Here is a 25,605-nt window from a genome sequence, read left to right as displayed (position 1 = left end):
GGATCATATCTCTACCAGATAAGGCATATTCGAAGGTAAGGTAAGTAACTAGTCCATCTGATAGAGACATCCAGCCAAATTCCTTACCTTTGAATAGATACCCAATGAATACCATCCCCAGAGGAGGCACTGCGTTCAACTTAAGACCAGGAAGTCCCGCAGGACAGAGTAGCCAAAAAGGCCATCCCTGCAGTCTTGACTGTCCAGGCAGTAATGCTGGTAAAGGTGTGCAGGGATGCCCACGTTGCAGCCTTACAAATGTCGAGGACTAGAATGCCATGTTGCAACACTGAGATAACAGCCATGGCTCTGGTGCAGTGAGCCCTTAAGCCTTAAGGAGGCAGCACATTTTGAGGAGGAAACTAACTATTGTCAGATAGCCTTCTGCACCACATGACCTTTCTTTGCTCCCACGTACCCCACTAGAGGTTGTCATCCACCCCGAAATCTTTTGTGCGGTCAAGAAACAATTACCACATGGGTCCACAAGGTAAAGTCGCTCCTCTTCTTTAGAGGGATGCTGAGAAGCGTAGAAAGTGGGCAGGGTGACAGACTGCCCCACGTAGAATGGTGTTACAACTTTTGCTAAGAAAAAGGCCCTAGTGCGAAGCACCAACTCATTAGGGAAGATGGTCAGGTAAAGAGGCTTAGATGATAAAGCCTGCAAATCACTCCTGGCAGATGTTACTGACACTAAAAAGGTTGTTTTGATGGTAAGCAGCCAGAAGGGGCATGTGTGCAGAGGTTCGACCGGAGCACACATCAGGAAGGTGAGAACCATATTAAGGTTCCATTGAGGCATGATGAAAGAGGCAGGTTGGAACATATATACAGGCTCTTTAAGCTATCTATTTACAATAGGGGATTTAAATAAAGAAGGTTGGTCTGGAAGCCAGAAGAAGGCAGACAGGGCCGAAAGGTACACCTTGAGTGCCCAGAGCAGAGCCCTGCTGGGCAAGGGTCAAAATAAAAAGTACAACTTGAGAGAGGGAAACAGAAAGAGGACCAGTATTTGTTTCTGTACAATATTGTAGGAAAATATGATCTGCTTTAATGGTTACCCCCACTTTCTGATGGTGTCAGTATGCTTTTTTTACTAGTTTGGCTGGGATCCTGCTAATAGGGAACAAAGCCACTGTGCTTCCTTCCTAAATTTGTAATGGTAAGTACTTTGTAACCTCCACAACTGGCTACTGGTGTACCCATGTAAGTCCCTAGTATATGGTACTTAGGTACATGGGCATAGGTACACCATGGGCTTTAGCATGTATTATTTCGCCCTCGAGAGACCACTCAAACTGTGACTACAGGCCTGCCTTAGCACCACTTACAAAAGACATAAGTTTCCTTATATCGGAGGTCACTGCACTTAAAATCTGAAAAGCACCTCTAAGGCAGGCCTTTCAATCATGAAGGCAGGGTGCTAGGTTATAAGTGTGATGGTGCCCTGCAATAGCAAGATACCTCCTACAAATCTTAGAGTCGATTCTCCAGGCTTTGTAAGTGCAGTCAGCCATTTTGATACAGAATAGATTGGGTATCTATTCATGTATATCCGTCACTATGCGATGGCTAACTATGAAATGAATGAAATGAAAGGTTTTTTATAGAGCGCATCTGCTGCCCACGGGCGTCCAGGCGCTAGTAGTGGAAAGAGACTCTGAGGAGGGACCAGGAGAGGACAAGGAGGATTAGAGACAGGAGATCGGAGGAGATTAGTTTCTGAATAAAAATGTTTTCAGTTCTTTACGGAAGTGAAGAAGGATGAGGTTGGATCTGAGTGAGAAGGGAAGGGAATTCCAGAGTCTGGCAGCGTTCAAAGAAAAGGACCTACCACCTGCTCTGGCTTTTTTAATTCTTGGAACTACGGCGAGAAATGCATTGGTGGAGCGAAGAGTTTTACCGGGACAGTAAGGGGAGAGAAGAGAATGGTTGATCTCCGGGCTCGCTCTATAAAAGGCTTGGTGCGATATGCAAAGGGCTTTGAACTTTATTCTCTCTCTGACTGGGAGCCAGTGGAGAGATCTGATCCCTGCCTTGATTGACTGTCTGCGAGGGATCTGAAGAAGGGTGCGGGCAGCACAGTTCTGTGTTCTTTGCAGTTTTTCCAGCACATACTCTGGTGCTCCTAAATATAGAGCATTGTTAAAATCCAATCTAGATTGTACAAGGCCCTGGATAACCACCTGCTTGGCTTCAAAAGGTAATATTGGCAAGATTTTTTTCAGCATTCTAATAATCCCGAAGCAGGTTGCAGCTGTTTTCGTTGCCTGAGTATTTAGTGTAAGTTTGTTATCTAGCCATACTCCTAGGCTTTTTAGGTCTTCCTTCGGAGTTGGCATTGGTCCTAGACTTACGGGCCATAGCAGGTCATGGATAGAAGGAGGAGAGGGGCCGAGAATCATTATCTCGGTCTTATCGCCGTTGAGTTTTAAGGATGAGTTTGTCATCCTGCTTTTAACCTCCTCCATACATGCTGCCAGATTGGATTGAGAAAGCACGCTGCCTTTCTGTGTCAGGGAGACCACCAGCTGAGTGTCGTCCGCATATGATATGATCTTAATACCATATTTTTGGACGACCCCCGCCAGTGGCCTCATGTACACATTGAACAGCGTGGGACTCAGTGAGGAGCCCTGGGGCACGCCGCAGTTTAGGGGTCTGCTTGTGGAGTAAGAATCGCCATCAAAGACCTGAAAAGTTCTATTGCTGAGAAATGAACTCAGCCAGTCAAGAGCGTTTCCTGAAATGCCAAGATCGGAGAGTCGGGATAACAAGGTTTTATGACAAACTGTGTCAAAAGCTGCGCTTAGATCGACGAGGACCACTGCCACTGTCCCTCCTCGATCCATGATCCTCCTAGCTTCTTCCGTAACGGCTAACAGCGCTGTTTCTGTGCCGTGTCTAGGGCGAAACCCAGTTTGGGTGGCGTCCAGTAGAAGGTTCTCCTCGAGATAGTTGGTGACATGGCGGTTGATGAACTTCTCCAAAATTTTACCTGCCCACGGTAGCAAGGAGATTGGGCGGTAATTATTAGGGTCTAATGGATTGAGATTTGTTTTTTTTAACAATGCTTTCACCATTGCGTGTTTCCAGGCGGGAGGTACCATCCCTGATGAAATGGAGCTGTTGAGTAAATCCAAGAGGGTAGGAAAAATGATTGGATTGGATTGGCCATATTCATCATTTTAAGAGGGTGCAGGATCAAGGGGAGAACCGGATTTTACCTGAAGAGCGAGAGATGTAAGCGATTCCAGATCTAATAATGGAAATTCATTCAGGTAGGCTAGCTTAGAATGTTCGGTGGCGTTTGTAGGATGTGATGTAACAGCTTCTGATCTAAGGGTTATGAATGAAGAGTATATTGTATTTATGTTTTGAAAGAAAAACTCAGCTAATTCATTGCAGCGGGAGGTAGAAGCATGAGTTGTGATTGTAGGTAAGGGAATTTTGGAAAGAGTTTTGACTACCTGATAAATTTCTTTAGGTTTAGATCTGGCTGTCATGATTTTCTCATTGTAATAGATAGATTGGGCAGAGATTATTTCTGTTTTATAAACTCTAATATTTTCTCTGTATCTCTCTTTATCAATGAGAGCATATCCCAGGCGCCACTTTCTCTCCATTTTTCTACACTATAAAGTAGCTGTCCTGAACCGGGGCATGTTTGGTAACAAACATGTTGGAATCATACCCAGCACAGTTCCTGGTGTTGGAGGTATGATTCCATGCCCTGGAGGGGGAGGGGTGGGGACTCCTCCGGGAAGCCACCAGTACTCCCGATTACAGCCTTCCAGGGTCAGCCCGCAAACTACTGCTGCTGCGGACCACAGACACTACTCTACCCTCCTGCTGCTGAGCTGAGGTCGAGCAGGGGAAGGTAGAACAATAGGTTTCTGTCCCAAGGAAGGTGTGACCACCTCCCAGATAAAACTTCAGTGTACTGAGCTGGGGTATGGCGCTTGCCAGCGCCACCAGACTGCTTTGAAGGGCACATTTGGTGCCCTCCTTGCATACTACTTAGAACCAGTTCTGGGAGCCTTCAGCTCCTGCTCTGGCACGAAACTGGACAAAGGACCTGGGAGTATCCTTCCCTCTGTCCACCTCCTCCTCCTCTGGAAGGGAACAGTGAGTCGTCCTAACCCCTTTCTTAGGGTATAAAATGGCTTACCTATTGGTGGGTCCTCAGGTTCGTCGTGGGACAAGACACAAGCCTGAAACCACGTCACTTTGTCTGGACACTTGGACAGCGCCTGGAACTGAGACTGCATTACAGAAGACTACTGCTGCTCCTGGTCTTGCTGGTCTGCAAGACTTCTTTGTCATCTGTATCTGTGCTTCCTTCAAGATCTTCATCAGACCTGTGGGCATTAAGGACACCCGATGTAATCTTCCCTTGGAGTGAAGGAGTCACTCCCCTGCATCTGCAGGCACCAGAACAAAGCTGAATGGTCTGCTGCACAGGATGTCCCACAGACTTCGAAAGGCTCAGCAACACAGGTTCTGCAACTCCCTCAAAGGCCTGACTTGTACTCTGCAATTTTGAGGCCAGTATCCCTCGTCAGAACCACTGGGACTGAACCCCTGTGCACTGCCCTTGCAAAGGCTTATTGGCCCTGCACTCCAGAGATCGTCGGGCTGCAAGAAGCTCCAGCATCTCTTTCTGTCAAGAAATTCGTCCTCACTGCATCTTCTGTACCGAGGGCCGGCATCTTTGGTGAGCTGCTCGAGGTCTTGCGATTCTTGTGCCTTTGGCCTGTAGGTCCTCTCGAGGGTCTTCTCTTGCTTCAGTGGGCTCCCTTGCTTGCACTTGGCCCTCTTTGACTTGCCTGCACTTGGTTAATCCCTTGGGTGTTGCTGGTCTCAACGTTGCTCCTTCATCGTTTTCCAGGTCTGTTGCTGCTACCAAGGCTTGATGATGCTCCTGCCAAACACCGACCCCCTAGTTCTCAACTGCCGATGTGGTACAGCTTGTGAACGCTCCTGGTCTGCTTCAGCCTTACCCATTCCCCACAGCTGCTACAACAAGGTCACAGTCATCACTCCTGCATCCTCCGTCATCGGTGGTCATTTCATTTCCATGCCTCCTGGTCACCAAGGGGCACAGACTATGTCCTCTCTGCCTGCAGGTTCTTCTCTTTAAGAATCCACCCTTGGATTCCACCGGACTCTTGCATAGTCTTCGCCAGCGGCATCTTTTCTGAAGTCCTCCATTGTGGTCTACGGCGGGTTCCTACGTCACTTTACACCTATGCATTCAGCTTCCTCGTGTAGGTATCAATGGGTATCCACGGGTGGGGTGACTCTCCAACCTTCTATCTTCCACAAGGTTTCTTCAGGGTCCACTGGGAAGGGTCCTCCTAATTCAAAACTGCAACCACGACTTTCCTGTTGATTTATATTGAGTACGCGGCTGTGTTTCCACTCTGCACACAACCTCTGTTGGGTTCCTGGGAATTTACATTGGGTGGTTCCTTGTGTCCCCAGCTCTTATGAGTGTCCTGGTCCAAGTCCCGACTTCGGTCGTAGTTTGCATTCCACTTTTTAAGTCGAGCGTAAGCGTACAACCTCTTGTATACTTTTGTATACTTCTCGTAAGCTTAAAGCCCTCCCTTAGCGTTTGATTTGTTTGTTTTAGTGTCATTTAAAAATCCTTGCTTGCTACTGGTCAGTCCTGCCTCTTTGTCCCTCCTTTTCTCTTTCATCCCTCCCACACAGCAGGGACTAACTATTGTATGAATTCGCGTTGTAATGTTTGTGTTCTTTTGGGGACTTTTTTTTTTCTTGGTTTCCTGCTTGTGTTTGGGGAAGCTTCCCTTTTCATTTGCAGAGCACTTAACTGTAAGTACCTGGCTTGTCCTCCCCACTAACGGGCTGGGGCTGTTTGCGCCAGCTCTCTGTGTACAACAGCTCAATAGCTGCCGGCAAATATTGCATTTTGTATCACCAAAGGAGATTAATATTGCATTAACTGTATTTAACATTTTCTTAAGCACCAGTGATCACAAACGGATAGGCTTCCGGTGCGGACAGTAGAGACCTGGGCGCCGGTGATTAAGCTGAACGTATACATGTTTTAAAGAAAAAAGGTTCGTTTTTTTGTTTTGTTTCTGATGTTTTGTTGTAATGTGGCGGCGTGGGCAGAGGTCTTTGAAGGGGAGCTTGTCCTGAGTGTCTGCTTCAAGCTTCCCTGCTCTGTCTGGAGAAGCCCGAGGAGCTGACTCCATTAAATGTTTATTGTCAATGCTTCAGTGAAGGGGGAAGATGTCTCTTGTAAATGAATTTCCTGGGATGAGTGCTGTCAACTCTGGTTCGGTCTGATCAATACGTGTGAAAGTTTGTAAAAATTATGTGACCTGTGGAAGCGACTCTGCTGCTACCGTCATTGTTAGGGCCTGGAACCACTTTTGTGCACAGTCTTTCTGCACAGAGATCGCCTTTGCAGTGAGTTAGAGACCGGTTAGCCTAGTGCTATCTGTGGGTTACTAGTGCAGTCCCCTTTTAAAGCTTGTTGGGTGACTCAGTGAGCTGAATTTTGCTGCTAATTAGCGGGTTAAGTTAAGATCACAAATCCCAATCCCAGCAGGGCATGCTTAGCCTTCCAGGCTGTAGAGATCGGTAGACTGAGTAGATTGGTTGAGTAACAGTGGTGTGTGTTACTTACAGATCAAAGAAAACCATCAGCCACCTCCTGTGCCCTCACTCATGTCCTAAAAGGATTGGAGTGCTTTACATGAGTACCATTTAAATTACAGACTGTGAGAAGTTGGCCTGATGTATGATGTCACTAGTTCTAGTGTACACCTTATATCAGTCCAAATACCCTTATGGTGATTGGTTGTAAAGTCAAACTTATAGACCAGCTATCCTAGTGGTAGCATGGACAAGAGCAGTCTTAGGCTAAACTCTGAATGGCATGTGAAGCCAGCTGTGATACCATATATAATCCCTTGAATACCAAACGAAAGGACACCACAACAGATATATATATAAAATAAAGTGTATTTATTCTAAGCAAACCCTCAGCACTCTTTATGAGATTAGAGGTAAGTACAATACAGTCTTATTTATGCATACATTAAGTCACACAGGTAAGTAATACAGTTAGGCCCTAGGGGCCACGCAAACCATATACTAAGTAAGTGGTATAAGAACCACTGTCACGGAAATAGAGTAGGCCTAGGCCTAGGGAATCGCTGGGGCTACACTATACTAGCGTTAGTTAGGAAGTGGGAGGCCCACGGGATTCGTGTGCAGAGTGGAAACACTCACGCGTAATGCGTAAAAGTCAATAGCAATAGTACAGTTTAGAAAACGGTAGATTTAGGACACTTCCGGAGTAGCTAGGAAGTTGAGACTTGAAAACTAGACACTAGGATAGTCACTATCCTGATGAGCACCGGAGTACCCAAGTTACCTAGCCCACAGGCTGCGGGTGCATAGGGGTGAAGATGCGTCGGTTTCGTCGTCGACTCCTATGGATGCCTGAAGAAAGATGCTGACAGGCAGTCAGTGAAGAGTGTCCGGTGGATCCCAAGGCTGGGATCAAGAAGAGAGGAAACCTGCAAGCAGAAGGGACAGAGTCAAGGTCACTAGCCAGTGACCACGTGGAACCAGGAAGGAACCAGGCGATGTCGTGAAGATTGCAGGTGAAGGTGAAGCTTGTCGCTGCAGCCAGGAGGACCAGGAAGCGTCGAGGACGACCAGGACCAGGAGGCGAGCTGTCCCACGAAGGCTCTTGCTGTCGGCGGCGTCGAAGTTGGACTAGGACTCACCAAGCCTTGGCAAGCGGAACCCACGAAGAACGAAGGACTTGCTTCTGGTGCAGACCAGGAAGGTCTGGGGTGCTTCTTCTTTGCAGAGAAGCGGGAGCCAGTCTGGAGGAGCCAAACCAGCGCAGAAGATTTCAGGGTGCGTCGTCACAGAGGCCACTAGCCAGCGGGCAAGCAACCGGACAGACGCGGCAAGCAGGAAAATGCTGAAGGGCCCCATGCAGGACTCGTGGAGTGTGGGGGGCTGATCTTCGGTGCAGATGGTGGTTGGGGCTTCTCAATCCCCGGTGCACAACTTCGAGGGTACCTCAGAAGCTGCGCTGTAAGTTACTAGCCACTTTTTCCAGGTAGCCGGTCCCACGTCGCTCGTCGCCTCCACGGATCTCAGCTCTGCTGCAGATGTGGATGAGGGTCGGAGAAGTCTGGAAGTCAAGGCTCTGGTCGGGCTCTGCAGTCGGTTCCTCGTAGAACGGTCGCAAAGCAAAGGGTAGTCTCTTGATGGTGCCTGTTTGCACAGGGTAGCCACTCCTTGGCTACAAGGGAGATTCTTCAGTCTTCTTCTTTCGTCGAATGTCGAAGGTCCAGAGTTTCTGTTCAGTTTTGCAGGTTCAGGATAATCTAAAGTCTTGAGGCCCAACTCCCACTCTTATACTAATCTGGGGGGCTGGGATACCTGCTAGGTCACGCCTTATGGGTGGGACCTGGGAGGGGGTGGTTACACCCACTTCCCTTTGTCCAGTTTCGCGCCAGAGCTGGGGCTGGAGTGCCCCAGCGCCGGTTTGAACTGGATTATGCAAGGAACACCTTGTGTGCCCCAGGCATGTCTCATTCCTTTCAGCCCACCCTGCCCCAATACACTAAAGGCTGTCTGGGGAGGTGCTAGCACCTCCCCAAGCAGGAAACCTATTGTCCAGGCCTCCCTGGCTGGGATCACTCCCAGCTGCAGGAGGTCAGACTTGTGTCGTGGCAGCAGCATCCATTTTGTGATGCTGAGGCTTTGGTCAGAGGCTAACAGTTGAAGTATGATTTTAACATGTCTTTCCCTCTAGAAGGGAGGAATAATATCCTCATCACCAAAAATGGTATGGGGGTATTATTCCAAAGTGTTAGACACCTTACACGACATGTTTTGATAAAGCCAAACTATAGTTACCATAACCGTTTAAGATTATAAGGCACTTTAAGAGTATATGGTAGGCTATATCATAGAACAGCTATAAGGACTTGGTTCCGAAAGCTGCAGACAGGCTCAGCTCATGCTAGAGCACCATCTCACATGTTACCAAGCACTCTGCCTCCAGGATTGTTAAGGCCTGCCATAGGAGTGACTGATAGGTACACATGTGTCTATATAAAAGGGTAGATATAGGCATACTATATCTAAGCAAGGGGTGATTACACGACCTTGCCCCAGCTGAGTGATCAGCCAGTTGTGTCTGATTGGAAGGCCAGACCAGGGGTGGCATAATACATGATGCAGCCCCTGGGAGGCCTAGGGTACACCTATGCCCTGGGTACCTAGGGTACACTGTACAGGGTCCAATAAGGTGATCCTTACCAATGGTGTATGTACCTAGGGTACATGGAGTCCATTTTACAGAGAGAGCAGACAGCCTGAGGCCCTGAATGGCAGGATCTCAGGCCAACTAAGTCGAAAAACCAGCTAGACACTAGGCAAAAAGTTGGGGGTAACCATAGTCAGATATCCACCTTCCTACACAGACACTTCAAATTAACAAAAATAAATCTTGCTATTACACATGTTTAGTGATCTTCACAGGATGTTGAACAGATGCAGAGACTAACCTGGTTCCCCAGTTCCAAGGTCAGCAGTTCTGCCTTTATCATGCATTAGTTGTGTTAACCCATATCACCACACCCCCATTGTTTCTCCCTTTGCTTTTAAAACAAACCCCCTCCACTTTCTATTGATCTACTCAACCCCCTGCACCTGAAAAAAAACTTGAAATCGCAAAATGTACTGTTTATTTCAATGAAACGTCCAACTCCCTATTACTTAAAGTGTAAAGAGGACAGTGTTTTCTGTTTGAACTAATTGCATGTGAATATGACCCAAATATTAGCATTTTATTTCCATAATAGATGGTTTGCAGCCAATTCACGAATGCATGTAAGAGTATTTAAAAGAGTTCTACGTTTGTACTTTTAATCAGCCTCAAGTTGACCTGGGATACCTATATGAGAAAAAGGGGAAATATCGCTGTAGAAAATAAAGATTTTGGAATACATTGACAAGTGTTGACTAAGCCTCCATGATTTTGCTACTCACTAGTAGTACTGTGGAGGGCAAAAACCTCTTGATCCTCACAGCTGCACACAGCACTGAAAGAGCAGCTCCGTTTTCTTCGGAGAAACTTTTCCGCGTTACAACGCGGAGCCACTAACAACAAACTGTGAAAGTATGGGAACAGCGTGCGAGGGATCAAAAATCCGTGAATAAAGAAGGAGGATAGTGCAAGGCACCATCGTAAAAGACAGAATTAGACACTGCCTACATACAAGTGAAAAAGCTGTGAGAAAGACCCCCGCAAGCTAAGCGAAGACCCTTCCCAAGTGTAACAGACAGAAGTAGACTGTCATTACCATGTAGAACAACATACAGAAATAGACTGTCATTACCATGTAGAACTGTGTCGGCTAGCAAGAACGGAGCACAGAGAGAACAACAGTCCACCGCAGGAAGGTATGAAAAGACTGGCACTGCCCCTATAGTAATGGAGGTCTGAAACAGAGGTCAACAGATCCCCAAAGAAGAAGACTGTAGAGGAGACTAGAACCCTGAGCCAATAGAGAAGGCGGGAGGGAGGGAAGGCAGCAGGAGAAGAAAAGAAAAAGGAGGTGAATCTCCTAGTGAAGGTTAATCAAGAGGCATCATTTTACAGGAAAGAAACCCCTGAGAGGGAGTCAGCTGTATTATGGCAATTCTCAAAGGGACGCAACAATGTGAGCACCCGTGACAGAAAATTCAATGGCAACTGAAAGAGGCCAGTGGAGAACCCCACTTGGCAAGGTCCTCGCAAAACAGGGAGGCTGGGTGGGCGTTAAGGAATGTGCGGCTAGACAACGTCTCTACAAGATACATCGTTACCGAAGGTAAGTAACTCGTACATCTGACAGAGACATCAAGCCGCAGATTCCTTAACTTAGAATAGATACCACAGCCATACCCCAAAGGGGAGGTGGGTCTGCGACAGAACAACAGAAAGCGCCAAACACTTGAGCCGGCAACAGAGTGACGGACAATGGGGAAGGCTGTGGCGGAACAGTCAGACAGCAACCCAAATAGCTCGGAAGAGCAAAAGATAACGGGATGCAAGACATCCCAAAAATGGCAGAATGGCGCTACACCATACCTGTATAAGCATGAGAGGTAGAAACGGAACCAGCCATATACCAGAACAGAAGAAAGAGAGAGGAAGAAGGACCACTCTCAGCTTAATGACGCAGTATGAACAACGACCAAAGGTTGAGAAGAAACATGAAGAGATGCAACCAGAGCCTACTAGGCTATCCCACGGAAGGAAGGCAGGAGAGGCTACAGCCAAGGACCAATGGTCAAGAGGTAGAACCCAGCAATGTTTTTAGAATTGCAGGCGGAGACAAGAATACGCCAAGTGCACACCCAGTCCCAAACAGGGGCGAACAGTAACAATCTTAAGCATCCTGATGCACGCCACCACAGAAACATGCACAGAGCAAACAGCCACAGAGACCATAAGGTGGCGTAGCTAAAATAAGCATAAGGCTGCTCGACCAGGCAGCTGGAAGACTAAGGTGATAATCAACACACGAAATACAGATATGCAGGGTGTAGACCTAGGACAACTGACATCAGAAGACCCGTCCCGCATGCCCAGCCGATTTAATTTAGGGTGAACTTAAAGAAGGATGCACATCCGAAGGAAGGTGCAGCAGAGGCACCAACGTGCTAAGGCGCAGAAATGGAGAAAGAATCTCAGAGTTTCAGACCACACCCTCCGACTGGAAGGAAAGTAACCCTTGTCCAGAAGAGAGTATCGTTCAGTATCTGAACACGAAGAAGGGAGCAGTGTAAAACCGGGGAACCACCCCAGTAAGTGGAACGCAAAAAGGGCCTTATTGGCAAGGCCGCATGCATCACTGAAAAGCTCCCTGAAACATGGAGACTTCGGACCAGACCTTGCAGCCTCGAAAAGAGGTGAAGACGTAGGAAGAAGAGTATCCATGGAACTTGTATATATACATAAATATAGCAAAAACGGGTAAACTAGCCATGACTATGCAACATGGTTGTAGAAGAACACACCTGGTGCAGTAATGGCAGACGGAAGCTGCCCAAGGAGGAGAATGAAGCAAATAAGCAAGATGACCCATGACGTATACAAGATGACGCCAAGGAACAACATTGAGCACCATACAGCGGCAGAGGACGCACAGAGGCCAAGGGATCTCTTAGGCCCAGTTGACATAAATAGAGCTATATAATAGCAAACAAGTACCCAACACGGAGTATGCACACCCCAACAACGGGGAACACCTATCAGGACAAGCCACAGTCAGAGGAACAATCTGTGCAACACTGCCACAGTAGGTTAACATCGGTGGGACTCTAATTTATTGGTGAATTCAAATGTAGGCGGAATGTGCTTGAGATTAACGAGGAATGCCGCTCTATATAAAGTAGAGTTTAGACGAAGAAGAGGCGGGGGCATATAAATATTTGTTTGTGCGAAGTATTTTAGTAACCTTGCCGTCCTGTTCTCTCTACTTTATTCCTTGGTACACCTGATGTATCACACGCATCCAGAGTGTGACGATAAGAGCACCCCCCCCACAGTCCCGGGTTTAGAATAAAAATCCTTAAACTCTTGTAAGTAGACATGGATCTTTATGAATGCATTGTTTACTAATATAATTCACTGGGATTTGTGGTAGGGTTAAGTTTTGGTTTCTCTTAGCTTTGAAGTATCTATGCAGTGAATCAATGCATAGTTTTTAAATCCAACCACTACTTCCACGTCCTGTGTTGAGTTATTATGTTCACAAGGAGTATGGTGTGCCCACGGTGAGGGGTCAAGGTGTATGTTGAATGAATAAGCTGTTATGAAACTTTTAAATAATGCGTGGGAAACTCGAAATAAGTAAAGGCTAATGATAACAACGAGGAGTATGAAAATCAAGGTTGGTTTTTCCTCTTATGTTTTTCTCTCGTAGAATTGTGAAATCCTCCTGGAAATATCCAGTAAAGAGAGACGTTGTGGCAAAGCCCATATTTACAGAGTAATAAGGTAAAAAATACCCTAATAGGGGTACAGACCAATAAATAGGGACCAACACCCTGACGAATGCCAGAGCGACCTGGTTTGGCGCATAAAAAGCTGGCAGAAACATGTTGGTAACTGCAGTGGGGATAGAAGGGTCGTTACCTTCCCTGAATACCCCATATTGACAATTTTAATCCTGCCGGAGGTTGACACAAAATAAATAGTTACGGGTTAACCCATAGGTAGTTTTAGAAATATATCTGCACTTCTCTTGGTCCCTTTTTCCAGGAGAAATATTTGTTTTCCTTTATGATTTGAGTGACACTTTTGTGTTTTTGCCTTTCTTTATTACACTCTACCCTCACCACTATCCTTCATCTTCTCTCTAAAAAAGTTGCGCTCCATCCTGTGTGTTGGTCTGCACCTGGTTGTATGATGCGGCCCAATGATGAAGCATGACACTATCAAGTGTCTGAGGGCAGTACTAAGAATTCTTTTGATTTTCCCGTTTCTAATGTATAGTATATCTATTTTTGCCATGAAGTTTTTCTCTGTTGTGTGAGATTTATATACTCTTAAGGGAGTCAGAGAAGACTCAATCCCTTGTCTCTTCCTTCGTGTGATACTACAGTAGGTTAACTGCCAGTTTAAAACGCATAATGCACCCAAAGGATGCTAAATGAATGGGTAATCACCCACGACCATGCGAAAGGAAGACCTAAGGCTTACTATCGGCCTAAAACACATAACGCATCAAAAGGATGCTAAATGAAAAGGTACCACCCCAGAACAAACGCCTGAGGAACACAGGCCTAAAGAAGAGGGGGGGAGGGGGATGGGGGGAGGAGGGAAACCCGCAACGAGGCGCTTAACAGGCGAGTCGGCGTGAGCATCAAACAATAAAACCCCATCAAAGGGTAAATCAACAAGTCTCTCCCGGATATTCTCCGGGAAGACGCTACCCCGTAACCAAGCATGGCGCCGCAAGGCAACTGAACCAGCCATAGCCCGGCCTAAGGAATCAACAGTATCCAAGGCGGAGTGGATCGTAAACTCAGCAAGGTCACGACCATCCCAGAGAAGATAAAGGAGGTCAACACAAGCGCCTTTAGTGCTGGTGGAGAGCAAAGACTCTGCAGAGTCCCACAGGGCAGAGGGAGCCCGAACCAGGACACACACTATATTTAGTGACCGTAGTGCAGCACTAGTGGAGAAAAAGATGTTCCGACCCCATGACTCAAGCCATATGGACTCCCATGAGGGAGGAAGTATTAGCAGGGGCAAGGAAGGGAAGGCAGTTTGCACAACAAACCCTTGCACATCTGGATGCACAAATAAGCAGACCAGATCATGTGGAGCAGGACGGTGGTGGTGCAAGACAGAACAAGCCACTGGATCACCGGAAACTGGCCGAACCCAGGTACCCAAAAGGGCATCATAAAGAGAAGCTTCAAAGGGCAGAGGCGGCTCCACATTCCCTGACCTACAGTGAAGGAAATCAAGTAAAGGGTCCACAGACAAGGGCGCCGAAGGGGGTTGCATGTCCCAAAATCCAAGTGGCCAAGGAGACCACTCTCAGAAAAGCAGCACCAGCCTCGGTAGCCCTCCGAGGAGGGGATAGTAGCTCATCCGTAGGTGAGGGCTGTAAGCTAACCCTCCCAAGACAGTGAGGGTGCGACTAATGCCCAACTGAGGGGAGCCCCATTGACGAATGGGGGTCCCGATGAGGCTCTTGAGGAGGCGAGGAGCCTGCTGGGTGCAGGTGCTCCTGAGGAGGTGGGGATCCTGCCGGATCCACATATTCTAAGTGAGGCACAGGCAAGAATACATCCAGCGTCACCGGGCGTGAGGCAGACGCCAAACTCTCTCCACATGCAAAGAGTCAACAACCCGGCCTTGATGCGGTGCCAAAACGACTTTAGTCGGTGCCGATCGAGCCTTGTCCGGCGCCAAATCCATAACAAGCTCCCCTTCTGAAGGAGAAGGCACAGGAGACGGGGAGGCAAGCCTGCGGCGCCGACTCAGCCTCAACCACAACAGGCTCCGACTCAGAAGGAAGAAGCGGAGGCAGAGCCAGGGAGGCAACAAGCTCCCCTTCCGAAGAAGGAGAAGGCGCCGGAGCCGGAGCCGGGGAGGCAAGCTTCCGGCGCCGAACCAGTGCTGACTCCGCCTCAACCACAACAGGCTCCGACTCCAAAGAAAGAAGCGGAGGCAGAGCCGGGGAGGCGGGTCTACGGCGCCAGAACGGCTCAGACCCCGGCTCCGGACAGGCAGCCGCCTGCCCAGAAGGCCGAGGCGTGCACAAAGCGAGGCTTTGAACACCAGAACCCACCTGTGACGCCACAGGGAGCCCCACGGGGTTATGCGGCACGGCAGGGCTGCAATGTGTGGTAGAGGGGGACCCAGCCAGTCCGCACCCCGACGACGCCATATGGATCTTAAAGGGAGACCCAGCCGGGTCGTGCACTGACGATACCACATCACCGACAAAACCCTGGAGGGCAAGGGCTCATTTGACGCCGGGGGTGAACCCACCGGCGAGTCCATCGGGGACCCCACAGGTAGCGGAGGCGCCAAGGATGCCCCAGGGATGAGAGAGGACCCCAGGGAGGTCTGCAGAGCCGCGGCATAGGCCTCCATCTGGGCCCGAGTTGCCACCGCACCTGGATAGGGCGGATATTGGGGGGTTGCCTGTCGGGGGCGTAGGCTGGAATGTTCCGGGAACCAGTACACCTGACAACAGATGAAAGTGAGGGCGAGGACCTCGGCGACATGCGCCGCGACTTACCAAGAAGTGGCGAACGACGGCCTCGGGCCCCAGAAGGCGATCGACGGCGTAACTGCGTTGAAGAGGCCGGGGGACGATACGACTCCGACCGGGACAGCTGTGCCGAAAGAAGCTTCATCCGGCGCTCCCGCCGGAACTTCGGTTTGAGGTGTTGGCAGGCGTCGCAGTCCGTAGAGTACAGATAAGATGTGGGTCCGTCGCAGACATTTGCCGCGAACAGGAAGTACAAGATTTAAAGCCCGAAGGCATCGCACACTTCCAGACGCGAAGTGTCAAAAAAAGGCCTGAAAACAGGCCAGAGGAACTGCTTACTTCAGATCCGCGTTGCATGCAGAAAAGAAGGAAACGGACGTCAGCGCGCCGGGAGGGACTTATATGACCTCGTTGATGTCGCATACGTGGACGACGTTAGGGCGGGGTCGTCCCCCGGCGCGCAGAGGTGCTGCTGCAAAAACTTTTTCGGATCCAGTCTGACGCCTGGGGGTATTCTAAGATAAGGAATATGCGGCTAGATGTCTCTATCAGATACACTTAGCTTTATATTGCAGGTCATCAAAATGTTGGAATCTTACAGGAAGAAGCTCACAGTTGTACAAGTTACTTACCTTTGGTAATGATATATCTGTAAGAAACATTAGTAGTGATAGATTCCTTACCTAAGAATTACCCCCAAGCGTCAGATGCATCCGGAAAGATTTTCATCAGCACGTCGGAAGGTGGCGTCATGCGGCTCTGCATCCGTCGTTGGCGCAGTGGTCACCGAGATGACGTTGCGGCAGTTACTTAGACGCCGCGCTTGCACGTGGATGTTAGTTCTGTACATGACTTTCCACGCCTGGAGCGCAGTCATACAAGAAACTGACCACTGGTGCCATGAAAATAGGGCCTTGAAAGGGATGACCTTAACCCTTGAAATCAGTTCGCAGAACGGGGAGGATGGGTGGGGCCGGTAAGGAATCTATTACTGCTAATGTTTCTTACAGATATATTGTTACCGAAGGTAAGTAACTTGTGCAGATAAAAGAAACACGTAGTGATAGACTCCTTACTTTAGAATAGATACCCCAGCAATACCAACCCCGTTGGTGGGTCTGAAAACCAAGATCACACCAGAAAGTCCTGGAGAACAGAACGGCCAAAGAAGCCATCTCTCCGGACTTGGCTGTCCAGGCAGTAATGCTTGGTAAACGTGTGCAGCGAGGCCCACGTACCTGCCTGACAGATGTCATGCAAGGGAACTCCACGTCCCAAAGCAGTAGCGGCTGCCGTCGCCCTGGTAGAATGGGCGCACAGCCCCACCGGAGGCTCCTTTTTAGCCAAAGAATAACAAGCCTTTATGCACAGTGTGAGAAGTTGGCCTGATATATGATGTCACTAGTTCTAGTGTACACCCTGTATCAGTCCAAATAACCCTTATGGTGATTGGTTGTAAAGTCAACCTTATAGACCAGCTATCCTAGTGGTAGCATGGACAAGAGCAGTCTTAGGCTAAACTCTGTATGGCATGTGAAGCCAGCTGTTATACCATTTGCAATCCCTTGAATACCAAATGAAAGGACACCACAACAGATATATTATAAAAATAGAATGTATTTATTCTAGTCAAAATACCCTCAGCACTCTTTATGAGATTCGAGGTAAGTACAACACAGTCTTATTTAAGCATACGTAAGTCACACAGGTAAGTAATACAGTTAGGCCCTAGGGGCCACGCAAACCATATACTAAGTAAGTGGTATAAGAACCACTGTCACGAACACAGGTTAGGCCTAGGCCTAGGGAATCGCTGGGGCTACACTATCCTATCAGTTGCTAGGCAGTGGGAGGCCCACGGGATTCAGGTGCAGAGTGGAAACACTCACGCGTAATGCTTTAAAGTCGATAGAAATAATAATGTTTAGAAATTAAGAGTTTTAGGACACTTTGGAAGGAACTAGGAGTTAGAGACTTGGAAACTAGACACTAGGATAGTCAATACCCTTGTGAGCACCGGAGTACTCAAGTTACCTAGCCCACGGGCTGCGGGTGCATAGGTGTGAACTTGCGTCGGGTTTCGTTGTCGACTCCTATGGATGCCTGAAGAAAGATGCCGACAGGCAGTCAGTGAAGAGTGTCCGGTGGATTCCAAGGATGGAATCAAGAAGGAGGATACCTGCAAGCAGAGGGGACAGAGTCTAGGTCACCAGCCAGGAGCCGGGAAGGAACCAGGCGATGTCGTGAAGATGCAGGTGAAGAGGTGAAGTTGTCGCAGCAGCCACGGGTACCAGGAGGCGTCGAGGACGACCAGAACCAGGAGGAGAGCTGTCCCACGAGGGCTCTTGCTGTCGGCGGCCTCGATGTCGAGTTGGGACACAACAAGCCTTGGCAAGCGCAACCCACGCAGAATGAAGTTTCGCTTCTGTTGCAGACCAGGAAGGCCTGATGTGCTTCTCTTTCACAGGGAAGCAAGGGCCAGTCTGGAGGAGCCAAACCAGCAGTGGAAAGTCAAAGGTTCGTCGTCGCAGAGGTCACTAGCCAACGGGCAAGCAACCGGACAGACGCGTTGAGCAGGAAAATGCAGAAGGGCCCCACGCAGAACTCGTGGAGTGTGGAGGGCTGATCTTCGGTGCAGATGGTGCTCGGGGTTGGGGCTTCTCAATCCCCAGGGCACAACTTCGAGGTATGCCTCAGAAGCTGCGCTGGAAGCTAGTAGCCAATTTTCCCAGGTAGCCGGTCCCACGTCTCTCGTCGCCTCCACGGATCTCAGCTTTGCTGTGGATGTGGATCAGGGTCGGAGAAGTCTGGAAGTCAAGGCGCTGGTCGGGCTCTGCAGTCGGTTCCTCGTAGAACTTAGGCAAAGCAAACGGCAAGTCGCTTGATGGTGCCTGTTTGCACAGGGTGGCCACTCCTTACCCACAAGGGAGATTCTTCAGTCTTCTTCCGTAGTCGAATGTCGAAGGTCCAGAGTTTCTGTTCAAGTTGCAGGTTTTCAGGATAATCTAAAGTCCTAGGGACTCAGCTCCCACTCTTATACTAATCTGGGGGGTGGGTTACCTGCTAGGTCCCTCCTATGGGTGGGACCAGGGAGGGGGGGGGGTTACACCCCCTTCCCTTTGTCCAGTTTCGCGCCAGGACTGGGGCTGGAGTGCCCCAGCACCGGTTTGAACCGGACTATGCATGGGACACCTTGTGTGCCCCAGGCAGTGTCTCGTTTCATTCATCCCTCCCTGCCCCAATACACTAAGGCCTGTCTAGGGTGGTGCTAGCACCTCCCAAGGCAGGAAACCTATTGTCCAAGCCTCCCTCGCTGGAAGGACTCCCAGCAGCAGGAGGTCAGACTTGTGTCTGTGGCAGCAGCATCCATTTTGTGATGCTGGGGCTCTGGTTAACTTTAACCGGGTAGTAGGAATTTAACATGTCTTCTCCCTCTAGAAGGGGGGAATACTATCCTCACCACCAGAAATGGTGTGGGGGTAGTATTCCACAGTGTTAGACACCTTATACGACATGTTTCGATAAACCCAAACCATAGTTACCATAACCGCGAGGATTATAAGGCACTTTAAGAGTATATGGTAGGCCATATCATAGAACAGCTATAAGGACATGGTTCCGAAAGCTGCAGACAGGCTCAGCTCATGCTAGAGCACCATCTCACATGTTTCCAAGCACTCTGCCTTCAGGATTGTTAAGGCCTGCCATAGGAGTGACTGATAGGTTACCCATGTGTCTATATCTAATGTAGGCATAGGAATACTATGCCTAAGCAAGGGGTGATTACACGACCTTGCCCCAGCTGAGTGATCAGCCAGTTGTGTAATAATGGAAGGCCAGCCAGGGGTGCATAATACATGCTGCAGCCCCTGGTAGGCCTAGGGTACACCTAGGCCCTGGGTACCTAAGGTACACTGTACAGGGACCTATAAGGTGATCCTTACCAATTGGGTTATGTACCTAAAGTACATACATAGTATGAATTTAGAGAGAGAACAGCTGGGCTCTGGGTCTGATTAGCAGGCCTACAGCCACATCTAAGTCGAAAACCAGTGGAGCAATAGCAAAAAGTGGGGGTGAACATAGAAAGCAGACCCTACTCTCCTACACACAGAAGGACCCACCGAGAGATGGTCCGCTTGTGCATGGCCCGGCCTTTCTTGGTGCCCACGTAGCCAACAAAGAGCTGGTCATCCACCCGGAACTGTTGTGTGCGGTTCAGGTAGAATGAGAGCGCACGTTTTGGGTCCAGACGGTTAAGCCTATCTTCCTCTTTTGAGGGATTCGGAGGCGGAAATAAGGTGGGCAAAGTGATGGTCTGCCCGATATGAAAGGCCGTGACAACCTTTGGCAGAAAAGATGGACGAGTCCTGAGAACCACTTTGTCCAGATGGACAGAGAGAAAAGGAGGTTTAGAAGAAAGAGCCTGGAGCTCGCTCACTCTTCTGGCAGAGGTGATGGCCACCACCAAAGCGGTCTTTAAAGTGAGAAGACGAAGAGGACAGTTGTGAAGTGGCTCAAAGGGAGCGCACATCAGATATGTCAGAACCAGGTTCAAGTCCCACTGAGGCATTATGAAAGGAACAGGAGGAAAAGATGACTAATGCCTTTCAAGAATCTATTTACAACAGGGGACTTGAAAAGGGAAGGCTGATCTGGAAGCCGTAAAAAGGCTGAAATGGCCGAGAGATAGCCCTTGATAGTGCCCAGAGCAGAGCCCTGCTGGGCAAAAGAAAGGAGGAACAGAAGGACCTCTGAAAGAGTTGCAGAAAGGGGATCCACAGCCTTTGCTGTGCACCATGCCACAAACGTATTCCACCTGCAGGCGTATACCGTCTTAGTGGAGGGACGCATGGCTGCCAAGATTACATCACAAAATTCGGGAGGCAGATCAAAAGACGTCAACTGCTGCTGCTCAATCTCCACGCAAGCAGGTGGAGGCTGGACAGGTTCGGGTGGAGGACAGTCCTCTGTTGCTGCGACAGAAGATCCTCCGGAAGAGGCAGTCTGATCGGGGGATCAATAGCCATGCTGAGTAGCTCGGGATACCATACTCTTCGAGCCGAGGTCAGAGACACAAGAATAACTTGGGACCGGTCACGCTTGATCTTCTTCAGCACTCTGGGTAGAAGTGGTATAGGCGGAAAGGCGTATAGTAGACCGTGTAGGAGAGTAGGGTCTGCTTTCTATGTTCACCCCCACTTTTTGCTTTTGCTTCACTGGTTTTCGACTTAGATGTGGCTGTGGGCCTGCTAATCAGACCCACAGCCCTGCTGTTCTCTCTCTAATTTAATACTATGTACTTTAGGTGCATAACCCATTTGGATAGGATCACCTTATTGGCCCCTGTACAGTGTACTGTAAAACTATAACTCTAAAACTGTTAATTTCTTACTGCTAGTAATTCTATCGACTTTTACGGATTACGCGTGAGTGTTTCCACTCTGCACCTGAATCCCGTGGGCCTCCCACTTCCTAACCTTTGGTAGTTTAGTGTAGCCCCAGCGATTCCCTAGGCCTAGGCCTATCCTGTGTTCGTGACAGTGGTCCTTATACCACTTACTTAGTATATGGTTTGCGTGGCCCCTAGGGCCTAACTGTATTACTTACCTGTGTGACTTAATGTATGCTTAAATAAGACTGTGTTGTACTTACCTCGAATCTCATAAAGAGTGCTGAGGGTTTGACTAGAATAAATACATTCTATTTTTATATATATCTGTTGTGGTGTCCTTTCATTTGGTATTCAAGGGATTACATATGGTATAACAGCTGGCTTCACATGCCATACAGAGTTTAGCCTAAGACTGCTCTTGTCCATGCTACCACTAGGATAGCTGGTCTATAAGGTTGACTTTACAACCAATCACCATAAGGGTTGTTTGGACTGATACAGGGTGTACACTAGAACTAGTGACACCATAGATCAGGCGAACTTCTCGCACCCTGGACCTTCCTTCCTTAGGTCCAGATTCCGACACAGCAAAGAAGATCAAGAAGAAAGAAGACCTGCTGTGCAGTTGCTAACAAGAGGAAGACACCAACTGCTTTGGCCCCAGCCCTACCGGCCTGTCGACCCTCGAACCTGCTCCTGCTAAATCCCGGCACCTCCTGTGGCCAGCAACCTCACAAACCCCGGAGGACATGGCTACCTTGTGACTGAGCATCTGGGACTCCCATGAGCAGTGGTACTGCTCAAAGCAAGTAACTGACCCATGGCATCAGCCAGGAACCGCGAACCATGCACACTCTGCACCCGCCAAGCCTGACCTGTGCTGGAGTGAACAAAGACTACGAGAACGTCTCCCCGGCGACTGGGACCCCGAATCCGGCACCCAAGTACCCACCTCGATGCTCCTGACAACGCCTGCAGCCTCAGACCCAGGGACCCCCCAACCGCGATCAACAAAGGGTTAGATTTCCCAACACCAAAAGGCACCCCTGCACCCGGCGTCCTGCGGCCCCCTGTGCCCAACTCCTGGGTACCTACCTATCCTCCAACTACCCAACTTACCTCTCGAAGGGGTGGTCGCACCTTTAGAATCTTCGTCCCCGAGCTTGCAGCCTTTGTTCGTTCTTGAGCTTCTCCATTGCAATCCATTGATTACCCGATGACTCAAAAGCACCCTGCACCCAGCCACCTGAGTGGCCCTGGCAGTGCAACTTCTACTCTAACCTCCTTCCCCATTTGCCCTGAGCGAGTGTCCAGGAGCCCAGCTCCAACAGCCGCGTGACCTGCTAGCCAGCAGCCACCAACCACGGCCCCCTGCCTTCCATAGGATAACATTGTGCCTACCTCCCTCTGCACCCGGCTGCCCCTGTGCCGCGGAGGGTGTAACAACTGTACTTACCTGAGCCTAGGAGACCCCTGAGTCTATGCCCAGCACCTTAACGCTGCCAGTCGAGTACTTATCCAAAAGCCGATAACTCACTTTTCTTCCATAGGGTAACATTGGCTGGTTTCACTTGAAAATTCTTCTAAGTGTGGAGTTTCTAAACTTTAAAATAGTCACCTAAAATCAACCGCGTAACGAAATCAAAAATACTCACCTGCTATTAGGAGAGATCCCAGTGCTGGATCTTGGTGCCCAGCCCTGACCCTGAAAAGAAATTACAACCATACTTACCGCTAACTCAAATTTCTCCCATAGGAAACCATTGACTGTTTTTCTGTGAAATTTCTTCTAAGTGTCGATTTTTGCAAACTACAAATATCACGGATGGGCTGGATGGCTCCCGTAAGGAGAAATATTTCCTGACTACGGCTCTGGTGGTGGCCAAAAGGGATATCGCGGCTGTCTGGAAGCAGGCGGACCCGCCCGGTGGGTCTAAATGGAGGAGAGGGGTGGACTGGTGCGCTGCACAGGAACGGTCACTGTCCACGGCCCGGGGTTGCACCAAAAAGTTTATCAAGATATGGGGAAAATGGCTGGGGGGCTTAGTTTAGGAGAGGGAGTACATTGGGTGGGAGCGTAGGGGAGGGGATGGGGGGGAAAGATCATGCGACGGCTTCTCAGTGATTGTGTGACAGGTCTTGTTGATGCCAAGTTACTCAAATGGATGTATGTCCTTCATTTTACTGCCTGTATAAAAATAAAATTTGTTTATCAAAAAAATCATATCAACTGTGAAAACGTAATTACTTACCTGTTTTAGATAGATGTCACAGTACTGAGCCTAGGAGCCCAAAACTGGATTACAAAAGTAAAAAGAACATACTTTACCTGCAACTTGAATTTCCTTCTATAGGATAACATTGCCTGGTTTTTGCTGAAAAAGTTTCTAAGTGTCGATTTTGCAAACTTACAAATATTCGTTAAAAATTGTCTGTATAACCTAAACGCATTCTCTCAACAGCTTACAGGTGGTACAATAGTGCTTGATCTAGGATCCAACACTGAGCTAGAAAAAGTAACAATAACCCCACTTATCCGCTAAGTGAATTTCCTCCCATAGGATAACATAGGTGATTTCATTAGAAAAAGTTTCTAAGAGTCAACTTTTAAAATACCAACATATTGCTTAAAAATCACAACAGTAACTAAATCGTATTTACTCACCTGTTTCGAGGAACTGTCCCAGGACTGAATCTAGGATCCAGTCCTGGAGTTAGAAAAGTAATCCTAAAAGTAATCAATTGCATTTAACTTGAAATCCCCTCTGAGCTCAATGTATTATTGTGTTTGAAATTGTGTTGCCTATTGCAACAAACTGTAACTATTGCATTCAAAAGTCAATTGCCTATTGCAAAGTATTTAACTAAAGCATCTCATTCTGAGAAAGTATATTTTGATACCTATTGTTGGTTCTAAAATAAAACAACCATATATTTTTATATACAAACCATTGGCCTAGAGTTCAGTTCTTGAGTGTGTGAGACCATTTGCTGACTGAGTGTGTACAACAAATGCTTTACACTGTCCTCTGATACTGCCTTACTGCTCGACCAAGCTACCACTTTAGAGAATAAGGTTATATCTAACTTTAGCCTCTGCCAAACCTCTGGGGACTTTAGACTCTGAGCACACTGAACCTATTTGGGAACAGTATATACAGAGCCACTTTCCTACACGTGTGGATTCCCCTCACCTTTTGAATTGAATCCCCATGCTGATTCTCTCTCGGAGGAGGGTGTCCAACCGCCTATACCAAAAAATCTTGCAGCACAGAGCGTGCAAAATGGTCGTCCCTCATAACCTCTGATTCAAACAGTAATGCTTTGCAAAGGTGTGGATCGAGGCCCAAGTTGCCGCCTTGCAAATGTCTACAACAGGAACACCTCTAGCCAAAGCAGAAGATGATGACTTAGCTCTGGTGGAATAAGCTCGAACACCTTCAGGCAGCTCCTTCTTGGCCAAGGAGTAGCAGATCTTGATGCACAAGATGATCCACCTGGAATGTGTTAATTTGTGGACAGCTTTGCCCTTCATCCTTCCAACATAGCCCACAAACAGCTGGTCATCCAGTCTTAGGTCCCTGGTTCTGTCCAGGTAGAAGCTGACAGCCCTCCTAGGGCCCAGGCGGTGACGTCTCTCCTCCTCCTTGGAAGGGTGAGGATAAAAGGTAGGTAAAGTAATAGACTGCCCTAGATGGAAAGGAGTGACCACCTTAGGCAGGAAGGCAGCCCTGGTCTTGAGAATCATCTTTTCGGCATGAATGGTTAAAGAGAAAGTTACTACTTGTGTAACAATATATCTGTAAGAGACGTTAGTTAGTGATAGATTCCTTACCTTGGAACTTTCCCCAGGCGTCAGTCTGGATCCGGAAAGTTTTCCGCTTAGCAGTACCCCTGCGCACCAGCAGGCGGTGCCGTGTGGCTCCGCGCCCGTCACTGGCGTCGTGCACGCCGGGACGACGTCACAGAGACTACTTAGGTGCCACCCATGCGTGCTGACGTCAGTTCTGTACACAACTTTCCGCGCCGAAACGCAGAGTCATGCAGGAAACTGACATTGGTGCATAAAAGTAGGGCCTTAAAAAGTGATGACCTTAACCCTAGTAATCAGTTCGCAGAACGGGGAGGATGGGTGGGGCGGCAAGGAATCTATCACTAACTAATGTCTCTTACAGATATATTGTTACACAAGTAGTAACTTGTGCATCTGAAAGAGACACGTTAGTGATAGATTCCTTACCTTAGAATAGATACCCCAGCAATACCAACCCCGGCGGTGGGCCTGCGAACAAGATTACACCAGAAAGTCACGGAGCACAGAACGGCCAAAGAAGCCGTCTCTCCGGACCGGACTGTCAAGGCAGTAGTGCGTGGTAAACGCGTGCAGCGAGGCCCACGTAGCTGCCTGACAAA

At 48.6% G+C, this 25,605-nt stretch overlaps 1 protein-coding gene across 19 annotated transcripts in view; it reads right to left on the bottom strand.

The window, feature by feature from the left end:
- Positions 1-25,605, bottom strand: part of FRYL (FRY like transcription coactivator) — a 2,516,714-nt gene that overhangs the window by 727,963 nt on the left and 1,763,146 nt on the right. The window lies entirely within an intron of this gene.

The sequence above is a fragment of the Triturus cristatus genome, chromosome 2_2, assembly GCF_964204655.1.
Source record: "Triturus cristatus chromosome 2_2, aTriCri1.1, whole genome shotgun sequence".
Classification (NCBI taxonomy): Eukaryota; Metazoa; Chordata; class Amphibia; order Caudata; family Salamandridae; genus Triturus; species Triturus cristatus.
This window is presented reverse-complemented; position numbering and strand designations above follow the sequence as displayed.